The following is a 12101-nucleotide window of genomic DNA, read 5'->3' on the forward strand; positions in this document are numbered from 1 at the left end:
TAATTATTTTAGATAAACAATTTTTTGTTGTTTATTTTAAATTTTATTTTATTTTGAATTATTATTTTAATTATTTCATATTTTATTTTTTTTTAATTTTTCTAATTTTGATTTTTTCTTAATTCGCTTGTTTTATTTGAACAAATTTCAACTAATTTTATCTTTACTCGTGTTTTTTTTTAATTGTTTAATTTAACTGATTTGATTATCTTCATCAGGGCTCTTAATTTGATTTTATGGCACTGGTTTAGTTACCTCAGATCTCTGCTCACCTGTCAGTTTTCTGCGTTTCTTGTCATAAGAAGTGCGCGTTTTGCATGTTTTAAAGGGTAGAAAGTGATATATGAAGAGACGCAAATATCAACTGGCTCTGAAAACACATCACAACAAGACGTGTGTGTGTGTGTGTGTGTGTGTGTGTGTGTGTGTGTGTGTGTGTGTGTGTGTGTGTGTGTGTGTGTGTGTGTGTGTGTGTGTGTGCATGTCAGCAGTAAAACATGCTGATATGGAGCATCTGATGAGGGGGAGGAGGGGAGAGGAGAGAAGAGGAGAGAAGGAGGGAGTCACGACGGTGGTTTTCCTGCAGGGGGCGGAGCTCCGACAGGCAGAGGAGATGTGACCATATAAGGACAGAATGGGAGGAAGTGGGGATTTCTCTTCAGAGTCATGTGACTTCCAGTTACAGTGATGCTCTCAGCTTCACACACACACACACACACACATTTGGAGCTGTGTGTTTGCAGCCTCACACACACGCTGAGTCTTTTCTCCTCAGAGCTGTTGGACGGACGTGTTCCTCTCATCACTTCCTGTGGGGTCATCTGCAGGTGTGAGGGGAGGAAAAGAGTTTTCTAGAGCAGTGAGATTTCTGTTTCTAGAGACGTTTGTTCTGCAGGATCTCTGAGACGATCTGTTGAAACCCAGAGACGCCAACAACACTCAAATTAAGACGTTCAGATCAGCTGATCCGGGCTCTGACGCTCTGTAACCTCTGTGTCCTACAGCAGCTGTTCATTCCTAGAAAGAGTTTCTCACACACACACACACACACACACACATGAGATCTTAACGTGATGATCTCATTATTTCAGGAAGTCTGGTGTAGACCTGGTGCTATTTTTAGAAATGAATGTTTTGATCAGTTTACAGACAGATTCAGGGATTTCTACAAGAGATGAACATGTAGGGGTTTGAAAATCTGCACGCGCTCAGTCTGAACATCCTCTCCTCCTCTTCTTCTGCTCAGTGTTAATCATATTTGGCCGAAGCTTCCTGCAGCTTCTCTGTTCTATTGAACCAGATTTCATTATAAATGTGTGTGTGTGTGTGTGTGTGTGTGTGTGTGTGTGTGTGTGCGTGTGTGTGTGTGTGTGTGTGTGTGTGTTACTGTCCCACTCTTCACACTCCTTAACATTTCCTCTCCATCCTCTCCTCTTTCTTTCTGTCCAATATTCATTTCAGCTTCTTTCATTTCTGAATGTCGAGTGTTTATCTGCAGGAGCATCATAATCAGTGTGTGTGTGTGTGTGTGTGTGTGTGTGTGTGTGTGTGTGTGTGTGTGTGTGTGTGTGTGATCCAGTAAACCCATATTTGGACAGAGAGCACAAACATCTGAAGTGGAGATTATGAAGCCATCACGACTAACTGTGATTGGCTGAATCACTTGTCAACCAAAGTGATGAGCCAATCAAGTAGAGCAGGTCTGTTGGTCTGTTGCTAGGCGCCGCCCTGTTGGCTATGGCTACCTTTTGCAGAAGCTCTCTCTTCTTTGTCCATTTCTTGTAATTTTTTCGTCTTTTTCACGAGATCTTTGTATTTGGAGTGGATCATCACTTTGTATGGTTCATTTGTTGGTCATGGACACCAAACTTTTTGTGTCTTCAGTGATATTTTTACTACTTTTCTCCTGTGTTTGTCTGGAGATCCTACATGTAACCATGGCTGCATTGTTTACATGTGAAATCAGCTGTTAGCAGCCTGTAGCATGTCAATGCTAACTGGTGCAAGGCCTGATGTTTCCCACAAGGTGAGGAGAAGGAGGTGAGGACGACGTGCTGGTTCTCAGGTGTGAGCTAAGAAGTGACAACATGGACCTGTCCTTCCATCCATCGTTATTGGGAACGTAAGATCTATCTCCAATAAGATGGACGAGCTAGCTGTGCTAACCCAGCAACAGAGGGAATACCAGAGGGCAGAGTAGCATCATGCTAGGATACAGGATCCAGGAGACAGAGACTGAACAGACTGCTGAAGAAGCTCAGTCCTGGACCCTGGAGGTGGAGGCTGGCTGACTGGACAATGATGAACAAGCTGTCAGCATCTATTTTATTATGGAGCTTTTTGCACTTTCTATACACTTTCTTACTTTGGTTTTCTTGATTGCTGCTGTGACTTCAATTTTGTTGTACTTGTTACAATGACAATAAAGTTCTATTCTATTCTTTTCTATTCAGCTGGTTTACTCAGGGACTGAACCAGGAGCTGGGTAAGCAAAGGATTGGATGATTGCAGGTCATTGTCCAGCCAGCAGGGGCAGCACTGAGCACCACACAGACACAATGAGACGTGGAGCAGAAATTAAAGATGGATTTAAAGACGTTTTCACACGTCTGAAGTGGTTCATGAAGCCTCCAGCAGGGCTGTGAGCGTGCTCACTCTGTCACCACGGGAACAGTTCACCACAGCTTCACACACTCTCACACACTCTCACACACACAGGCTCAGTGGGGCCTGGGAACAGACTCTGTTTAGACTGAGTTCACACACTGAGCCAGTCCCCACAGAGCTCCACGTTAGAGCAAACTGCACTTCCCTGAGTGTCCACCAGAGTCTGTCTGCAGCAGTGAGTCAGGGGGGCTCCTTGTTGACTCACTCTGTAAAATCTCCCCCCTGAGGCGCCTCAGAGAGGGGGGTTACCTGTATGCAAATCATGCCCCTCCCCCAGGGGGCGCTCCCCGTGCCTCGCTGCAGGCCTGGAACTTGTGAAGGTGGATTTGCATGTTTGGGGATGACTGACGGTGACTCATGGCGGCGTTGGCTCTCGCTGATGAAGGCCAGTTCCTGCCTCCTGTTTGAGCTGGAGCTTAGACGGCGTTTTTAGGAAAGAGTCGTGTTTGGAGACGTTGAGATTAAACCAACATTTGACAGTTTAACCCTGAACAAACGCTTCATCCTGCTGTGACTCACTGACTCTGACCTTTACGCTCTGATCGGATCAGGTCTGACTGATGTGAAGACCTGTGTCAGGGTAAAACTGTCCCCCGCAGGCTCCTGTAGTCTCACTTCCGTTCAGGTGGAGTTACTGTTGTAGCCTGAGGCAGACGTTTCCATTCCTCCTTCCTTTGTCTCCTCCGTGGCTCCTCTCGGTGCAGCAGGTTCCTCCTGATCCTCCGCTCGTCCTGCAGGTTTACACCGGATCACACTCCCTCTTCCTCCTCCTCTCCTCCTCCTCCTCCTCCTCTCATTACTGCACAGAAATCTGTCCGTGGTGTTATGATGTTGGTCAGTGCGTGTTTGACCCTGCAACAAACACCTTTGTTCTGGTGAAGATCTGGTTTTGGGTCCATGCATTAGATCCAAAAACTGGATCTGTGTTTCTGTGTTGGAAACCATGCACCTGAGACAGCCCTGCCCCGTGGTTCTGTTCTGGTCTGTTTGGGTCTGTTTGTTCAGTAGCTGCAGCTCCAGGACATCAACAGACTCCAACTGTCAGACCACATCAGACGGGTTTATCTCCCTCCTTCAGGCCGTCCCTGCAGAATCCTCCAGACTAATGAAAACCCTCTCTGTGCTGTCAGACCCAGAGAAGTGTGTGTGTGTTTGAGGACTGTCAGGTGAGATAAACCGCAGGTGTGAATGTGTGTGTCCCAGGTCTCTGGATGTGGCTGACTCAGAGTCCATCGTACACACCATGATGTGTCCAACCCCCCCATCATTAAAGCCCAAGAGGAAAATAAACGACACCTAAATCATAAACTAAGACCAGAGAAGAGCAGCTCACCTTCACACCTGGTTTCTGCAGGACCCAAACAAACAGGAAGTCAGATTAAAACCACAGACTGTAGAAAAAATGGACGTAGTCTCCCTGACCCGTCTGTTTCTGAAAAGATATTTTGAAGCAGATCAGCCGGTGCGGCCATCTTGGAAGTGGGGGGCAGGCTTCAGGTCTACACACTTACAGCTATAGGGCGCCTGTCAGTCACATGACCTGAGCTGTGCCTCTGATTGGGTGAACTTGGGATCCTACTTCCCTCTAAACTGCAGAGTTTAGTTAACAAAGTGTCACGTGGTTAAATTTCTTTCTGTTTGTTTCTTTGTTCGAGCTCTCCTGGCAAAAGCTCTGCCCACAGGAAGTGGGAGAGACCATCAAGGGGGAAGGAAGGGGAAGCTCAGACTTTTGTTTAATCAGAAAACCTTTGTTAGCATTTTCATCAGTTAGTGAAGACAATTTAGTTTTATGGTGTTTTCTGAGTTTGGTAGACGTTTAGTTTGTTGTCACTTTAGTTTCGCCCTCCTGTTTCTGTTGGACTAGTCCTTTATCTGTTTAAACCCCTCATTTGTGTTTCATTTAGGTTTTTTTTCTGTTTGTTAGGTTGCAGCTTTTGTTCTTTTAGCTGAGTTGACTTTTTCTAGCGTGGTCCCAGGGTTTGTTTGTCTTCAACTGCTTTAAGTTGAATATTTAGTCATTGATTTATTTGACTTTTTTTTTTTGAGTTTCATTAAGGGACAGCCCCCCCACACACACCTTTGTCCTTCCCCTAAATGCTTGGTCCCTTACAGTCTGTGTATGTGACTTCCTGTACTTTCAGACTTTTTGATTTTCTGTGATGATGAAGTCATCACATGAGGATCTCCTCACTGGTTCATTAGATATTGGAGGGGTGGGGGCCTCAAACATCAAGGAAAGCTACCACAGGGACACCAAAGGGACAAATTAAAGACTTGGAAAAAAAGAAAGAAAATGTAAAAAAAAAAAACCTTTTAAAGTTAAGAAGGTTAGATTGATGAAAGTGTAGAAATCTAAGTAGATAAGATAAATTAATTTAGTTTAATCAATAAATATAATGAAGCAGTCAGAGCTGGTTAAAAAGCTAAGGGTGTGTAGTTTCCTTTAAATACACTCAGAGAGATCAGAGAGTTCCGGAATGTAGTGACATCACAAAGACAGAAAGCTCTCTGTGCTTGATGATGAACATTCTAGAACCTCATTGATGGAGCTGCAGCATAAAGGCAGAGTAGAGCAGAGACTGAAGGAGGAGAGAAGACTTTAACTAAAAACCAGAGAGAGAATAAAGACAAAAAAATATATATATTTCAATGTTTTTTCTTAATCTTATGCAGTGTTTAAACATCTTATTTTGCAGCAAATAAAGCCAAATATCTACTTCCTGAGTGGAGAAAGTGGTAAAAAACAGTACGACAGAAGTACAGAAAGTTCTCCCATGAAGTGAAACCTCTGTGAGTGAAATCCAGCTGCGAGTTTCCCAGAGTCAGATTTTCACACAACAAACATGTAGCTCTGTGTGTGTGTGTGTGTGTGTGTGTGTGTGTGTGTGTGTGTGTGTGTGTGTGTGTGTGTGTGTGTGTGTGTGTGTGGGAGCCGGCAAGGTGCCCAGTATCACATGACGAGGAGGAGGGGGGGACTGTGAGAAAGAAAGGAGAGCCTGGGAACCAGCAGTGGGGAGTGTCTCTCCACCATAAATAAAATCTGTCTCTTTGAACCCACAAACATGAAAAACCATCTTTAATCTGCAGGAAAACAGAAAAACACAAACTTCAGTCGAGTTTAAGTCTCCTCTCTGAGACCAGGACTGAATTTGAGTCTCCTTTCTGAGTCCTGGATTGGATCAGGGTCTACATTTTCTCCTCTGAATACTCTGAAGAGGAGTTAAAGCAAACTCCCAACATCCAGATTTACTGTTTTATTTAGAGATTCTGAATCATGAACTGAACAAACTCCTGAAAAACTTCCAGAAACTCTCAACCTGACTTTTTCCTTCCAGACCCTCAGGGCCAGGGTTCACCAAGAAGAATTAGGATGAGATGATAAGTAAAACCATCTGAGGCTCAGGAATTACAGCAGTGAAGAAATCTGCACACCAGTCAGTCAGTTTGCAGTGAGGGACGTGTGTGAACGCACAGCTCTGGAAAAATTCAGGACCCAGCTCTTAAAACGTAGAAATGTCAATAAATGCACTCATTACAGAGGCTCATATCAGTATCTCTGAGTTTATTTATCTATTTATCGAATTTGCAGAACGATACTCAAGTTAAAGTCCTCTCTTTAGCGACACCTGTGGTCAGGGAGGGTAACTGCAAGAGTTTTTTGTACAAAGCAAAAACAAGAAAAGTCAGGAGAAAAAAAACGGACATGCTCATGATTAAAAAAAAAAATAGTTTGACTTTGGACTGAATTTGTTTGAGTATGAGATGTTGCAGTTCCTCAAGTGTCCACTAGGCATTGCTGACTTGAATGACAGGTGGACACCCTGTTGCTGGTTAGAAATGTTAAAAAAACGTAATATTCACTGTTTACACCCGGGGCAGCCATCTTTGTTTGGAAACTCGGGGGTGGTGCAGATTTGCGAACCTCTACGCAGTAAATGTTCGCATGCTAACTTTGCAGAGCGTCCAGCTGAGGCTGTGTTTCTGCAGGTTTTTGGTTTCTTGTAGTTTTGACCTGATGGTGGCGCTATTTGAAACTCAGAGTCCGAACAGTTTCTTCTCTGATCCTGGAGGTTCAGATCCAGCAGGACTTTCTCAGACAGTCAGAGGGTCAGGACTCCAGACTTGGTTTCCTCCTCCTCCCTGAGTCCAGTCTGCACAGCTAACCACACACCTTCAGTCTGAGCCAGTGTGTGTGTGTGTGAGTGTGAGTGTGTGTGTGTGTGTGTGTGTGTGCAGACGGCATTCTGCTTTTAATAACCCAGTTTCAGAGTGTTTGTGTCTGAGTTCTGTCTCTGAGTTCAGAGTGGAGTCAGGCGACCCTGCAGCGCCTCGTATGGTTTGCAGGCTCAGACTGTGTTTATATCCTTGTGTGTGTGTGTGTCAGAGTCCTGTATCTGCTGCAGAGACTCACATTACACGCTGATGATGGTGATGATGAAGATGTTATTGATGGAGGTGATGATGACTCAAAGCTGAAAGCGGAGAAGCTGTTAGCTGTTAGCATCCATTAGCATCGATTATTGTGAGAGAGCAGATGAAAGGAGCTGAGCGAACTGAAACTCGACCCCCTCAGACCGTCCTCCTGAACCCTCAGAGACTCAGCTCACCTGAGACCCACGACTCAGCAGGTCAGTAACGCCGACTCAGAGGAGGCGGGGCGGGTTTCAGTTTGGCGTGTTTGACCCTAAACGCTGAAATCTGCTCGTTGACACTGATTGTTTCAGGAGCTTTAAGACCTCAAAGAGATCCTGAAGAGGAGCTCAGACAGGTGAGACTTTACCTGAGTGAGTCAGCAGCTGAGTCAGCACACACACACACACACACACACACACACACACACACACACACACACACACACCACACTCTTGCTGTCATCATGTTTTTGTTTACATCATGTTCACAGTGTTGACACTTTAAAGATCCAATCAGCTGTCTGCGTGTGAGTGAGTGATGTCATCATGTTGGGTTTCTCTCATGTTCAGGTGAATTCTGGGTAGTGTAGTTTTCAAACAAACTTCAGCCAAAGAGGTTTCAACGTCACATTAAACTAAAAACGTTTTTTGTTTTGTTTTTATCTCATCATCAGCTGGGCAAAAAGACCGTTACTATTTACTGTAATTTATTCTTCACAGTGAAATTTTAAAATCGATCTCTTTAAATGTATCTCAGTGAAAATTAAACCACAGCTAAGAGATTTACACACACTTTCCCCACTTTCCTAACATTCCCCTGAATTAATTATGGACCAACTGATAAATCTGCAGTCAACGCAAAAAAAATAAATAAAATAAATAAATAGCATTAAAAACATCATTATGACCATTCATAATGTGGTTTCAAGTATATATATATATATATATTGTATATATATATTTTTTTTTTTTTAATTTTATTTATTTTATAAAGGGACCATGTACAATATTCAACATAAATGTCACCATTTGATGCATTGTATCAGAGTTAGCTTGAAGCTAGTTTACATCTGCAGTCCCTTGGCAGGTCACAATTAAAACATCACATTGCTGTTGAGGGAGTCACAATTCGTAATATCATTTGGTAGGGCATTCCACTGAGTTGTGGCTTTCACAGAGAAGGCTGACTGCCCAAAGGCAGTACGACAGAACAGAACGGCACATGACAGTCTCTAAAAGAAGATATCCTTGTGGATTTTATGGAGTCCAATGAGCGGAAATGAACAAACTGAAGCAGCGGGGGCGGAGCCAAGCCATTTACAATCTTATACACCATGCACAAATGAAAACAATCTGAAGTTCTCAAAACTCAAAAGATGATGTTTTCTCCAGTATCTTACAGGGATGATACTGCATTGATTTTTTATCCCAAACTTTTAAGGTTGTTTATACAAAGACTCAAGAGGTTTAATAATTGTCTCCCCTGTCTAAGCCCAGCATGTGATACAGTATGATATATGGAAAAGGATCATAGCATGCATGCATCAAGACAGCTTCTTATGTGTAATAAAGCAATAAAAGTAAAATAAATCTATTTAAATCTTCACTTTACATTTCATCATAAAAACTAAAAAAAAAATCATTTTTCAGTTTTTTCACTTTGCAATTAATTTATAGTTAAATATTGCTGTCACTTACACTCCCATCATTACCATCACACTCAACATTTTACAGACTGATTAAGAGTTTACTGACATTGTTATACACCCTGATGTGAGAGTGTGATTATTAGGTGTCCTTACCAAACAAGGTCATTTTAAAGAAAATTTAACCAATTGGCAGGAAATTTCACTTTATTTACATATACTTTATGTACATCGTATGCTAGCTAACCTGTTAGCTTAGCAAGTCTAAAACTTAATCAACATTTTCTGCAAAAAGTTAAATTTATCATCACCATCACACTTGACAAGCTTAAAACAGTGAAAATCTTGCACATTTGAATTTTCTTCACACAGAAAAAGTATTAAAATATCATCATTGAGACACAGTTACTGTTTTTCATAACGTCTTCAACCTAACCCTTACAAATCTGCTTTTTCTAAAAACATTTTTCTTCTTGGAAATCTACCCCAGAGACAGAAAAACTCCTTTAATGAAAGAATCACCCATATAAACTGCACCATATACGGTATTATAAACTAAACACGGACCAATCAGAAACCGTCTTTGATCTTTGGAGGAACATTCCGGAATGTTTGATTCTAGAGTTCCAGAGTGCTTTGAAGTTTCTTCGACAGCCAGTAGTTAAACTGTTTGGAACAGGCCACGCCCCTAATTCTCCAGAACGCTCCTCTAAGAGCAGCTGACAGCTGGACAGATGTTTCCTGCAGCGAGCGGTGAGTGTGTGACCTCTGACCTCTGCGGCTGACACACTCCCTGTGTCATCAGGGACTCAGGAATAGAACGATCTGATGATCTAACGTGTTTTTACTGTTTTCTAACGAGCTCAGAGTGACATCATGTGACCACTCTCTCTGCCTCTGCCCTGCCCGCTCTCCCGCTCACTCCATCCTCAGCCCCCTCCTCTGATTGGCCAGCTGAGCCCGGCTCACTGTTTGACTCATCCAATCCGGTGCCTGTGTGAGGGGAGGGGGTGATGTCATCAACTGCTGAGTCACCAATCACATGAGATCAGCCTCGCTCCCCTCCCTCCTCTGCCTCTGATTCCCACAGACCCTCAGCACTTCCCGAAAACACATCAGCTGACAGAGAGCATGTGTGTGTGTGTGTGAGTGTGTGTGTGTGTGTGCAGCATGCAGGTCATCTCCTCAGCTGATGTCAGACTACATTTCTGAGCGATGACCTCATCCTGCAGAGAGATAAACACCTGGAGACGAGCCAGAGGGGATTTATCTCATACCTGCTGTTTGATACACCAGTACAGTAGCAGTGTGTGTGTGTGTGTGTGCTGTTTGAGTGTGTTATCCTGCAGTCTTCATCATGAATCTAGAGTGTGATGTGTCTCCATCCTCCTCTTCATCAGCTGCTTCCAGAGCGTCAGTTTGGGATGAAGGTGTCACAGCGTGTTTCTCTGCATTTCCTCAACATCAAGTTATCAAAGTTACACACACACACACCTCTCTAAGGCCTCCCTGAGGATTTCCTGATTACATCATCAGCTGATTATGTCATCATCTTATTTCTCCAACACATCAGAGTCTTACTTTATAATCTGAACGTTAGCTTGGGATGCATACAAACGTTGCGTTTTTATGACTTTTTCAAAAAAGGAAGAGATTTTTCTTTCTAACTCTATCATCAAATCATTGCAAAATAATCTTTACTGGCTCCTGATTGTAATACAATGCTCTTACCACACGGTGGCTTCAGTTTATCCTGAAGCTAAACGCTAGCTGGATTACATAACACAGCGGGTCCACAACCTTTTTTTGCGGGACCGGCTCTTCATCTGTCTCCTCGCTGGCTCTTTTGCCCTGCCTAAAGAAACTTTCCAAAACTGTTTGTTTTTTGTCCATTTTGCTAGCTTTGGGGGGGTTTGACGTCAGTAATGAGTCATAGACGGGTACGACGGAGAGAATCTGGTCATTTTTCAAAATTAAATATCGTTCAGAATCAGATAATTAATCAAACTGAAGAAATGTAAGTTAGTTATTTCGATGTGCGACCCAGACCAACTGACCCACGGACCAGTACTGGTCCAAGGACCGGGAGTTGGGGACCACTGACATAACAGGAGAAGAAGAAGAAAAGTGATTGCATCAATTATGCCAAATGAAGAAAAAAAAGTGATAGTCAACCTGGCAGAAATAGATGCTAGCAACTATTAGCGAATCATAATTAGCGTTAGCCCAATAGGGAAATGTCTGTCCAGTTTTGAAGCTGCTGTTATGCTGTTAATACTTTTTCCCACAGTCAAAACATTTAACAGACTGCTGCAAAACTCAGTGATGCAATCTGGTACGGCCACATCGGTCACGAATTTGCGTCAAGATTTCGTACAAAGTCCATGCAAAGATGCATTGAGACGCCAAACCGCCCCGGACGGCACGTTGGACGCGCTTGGCGTGTCGGCGTGTTCAGAGCGTTGGTGCTTTGAAGTGTCAGTGCGTTTGAAGCGTCGCCGCCCATTTGAGAGTCGGCACATTTGGGGCATCGGCCCGTTTGGGGCGTCTGCGCGTTTGAAGCGTTGGCGTGTTTGAAGCGTTGGTGCGTTTGGAGAGTTGGTGCGTTTGGAGAGTTGGCGCGTTTGAAGCGTCGCCACTTGTTGGAGCGTTGGCGCGTTTGAAGCGTTGGCGCGTTTGGAGAGTTGGTGCGTTTGGAGCGATGGCGCGTTTGAAGCGTTGGTGCGTTTGGAGAGTTGGCGCGTTTGAAGCGTCACCACTTGTTGGAGCGTTGGCGCGTTTGAAGCGTTGGCGTGTTTGAAGCGTTGGCGTGTTTGAAGCGTCGCCGCCCATTTGAGAGTCGGCACATTTGGGGCATCGGCCCGTTTGGGGCGTCTGCGCGTTTGAAGCGTTGGCGTGTTTGAAGCATTGGCACGTTGGACGCACTTGCACGTCAACGCATTTGGAGCACTGGCGTGGTTGAAGCTTCACCACCTGTTGGAGCGTGGGCGCATTTGAAGCGTCGGAGCGTTTGAAGTGTCACCGCTCGTTGGAGCGTCAGCGCGTTTGAAGCGTTGGCGTGTTTAGGGCATTGGCGTGTTTGGGGCGTCAGTGCGTTTGAAGTGTCGCCGCCCATTTGAGCGTCGGCGCATTTGGGGCATCGGCGCATTTGGGGCATCGGCCCGTTTGGGGCGTCTGGGTGTTTGAAGTGTTGGCGCATTTGGAGCGTTGGCACTTCAGACGTGTTTGGATGTCGCGCATTTGAAACATTGGCGTGGTTGAAGCTTCGCCACCTGTTGAAGCGTGGATGAGTTTGAAGCGTTGAAGCATTTGAAGCGTCGCCGCTCATTGGAGCGTCGGCGCGTTTGAAGCGTTGGCGCGTTTGGAGAGTTGGCGC

The sequence above is a fragment of the Halichoeres trimaculatus genome, unplaced genomic scaffold, assembly GCF_033239565.1.
Source record: "Halichoeres trimaculatus isolate MK-OKI-2021-1 unplaced genomic scaffold, fHalTri1.1 fHalTri1_scaffold_4, whole genome shotgun sequence".
Classification (NCBI taxonomy): domain Eukaryota; kingdom Metazoa; phylum Chordata; class Actinopteri; order Labriformes; family Labridae; genus Halichoeres; species Halichoeres trimaculatus.